This window comes from Ipomoea nil, unplaced genomic scaffold (genome assembly GCF_001879475.1).
Source record: "Ipomoea nil cultivar Tokyo-kokei standard unplaced genomic scaffold, Asagao_1.1 scaffold0146, whole genome shotgun sequence".
Lineage (NCBI taxonomy): Eukaryota > Viridiplantae > Streptophyta > Magnoliopsida > Solanales > Convolvulaceae > Ipomoea > Ipomoea nil.
Genome location: NW_017616574.1, coordinates 3,743,863 through 3,745,117, shown reverse-complemented (window position 1 = coordinate 3,745,117; position 1,255 = coordinate 3,743,863).

The window sequence follows — 1,255 nt, the reverse complement described above, 5'->3', positions numbered from 1 at the left end:
ATACGACGTAATATTAATATTAGAAAATACAACACAATTTAAAAAATATATATATAATAAAATTAATAATTTCCTAGTCCACTCCCACTTCCTCCCAAATTGTTAAAGTATTGATCAAATTCACGATTTGATTCAACTCCTTCTCCATGCTCTTGATTTCTCTTTGCAACAATTTGTAGTTGTTGGCGTTTAATCGACTCACGCACAGCTGGATCTTCTATCAAATTTAAATTCACTCATAAGATTTTGTTATCTTCTTTTTGTTTTGCCAATGTTATTTTGTTCGCTGCATTTTGAGCTTTAAACAAATCAAGCTCATATTGTTTTTGGAGTAGCTCATGATTGTGTTCGAACATTCCTTTGAATTGTGCAGTTTGTTGTTCCATTGCGGCAATAAATTGATAATTCGATTGCGCTCATCCGAGAGTTTTTGCTTCATCTTTTCCTTCTTCCTTCCCGTAGGACGTTCACCTACATTGTCCATTTCATTACAATGTTCATCAGATTCAAAATCATCATTCAAATCAATAGGAAATGAGGAAGAGCCTATTGACTTCTCGATTCCAAAAGATTATGATTGTGATCCTTCGAAAGTTCTTTTTCGACCTCCAACATTTAGCAAGCTTCCAGTTCTGCAAAATTTCTGCATGTCTTTGACAATAGGCCATACATGATCAAACTTAAATCCGCTTTTGAATTTGGGATCTTGCTTTACTAACTCTTTTGCTCTATCAAGCAGTTATAAATAAAATATAATTCAAATTAAACAACGCAATTAAAACAAAAAATACGAGAAAACTAAATAACACAAATTTACAATATACTCACAATATCTTGTTCAGATGCACCACTTGGATTCATGTTCTCTATCTGTTGAATGCATCCTCTTAGTTTGTTGACCGATGTTGATGTGTTGATATCTAAGAGAACCTGATGCTAATGATGTTACACGGTTGCTTCAAATTGGCGAAAAACGTGGTTTTCCAGGAATGCTTGGGAGTTTAAATTGCATGCACTGGACTTGAAAAAATTTTCCAACTGGCTGGGCTGGACAATATGCTGGGCAGAGTAGAGAACCAACTATTATTCTTGAAGCTGTAGCTGATTATGATTTGTGGATTTGGCATGCACATTTTGGCATGCCAGGGTCTAATAATGACATTAATGTCTTGGAGGCATCTCATTTGTTTGCAAATGGTGTAGCACCTCCTTGTCATTATGTTATTCAAGGACAGGACTACAACACAGGATATTA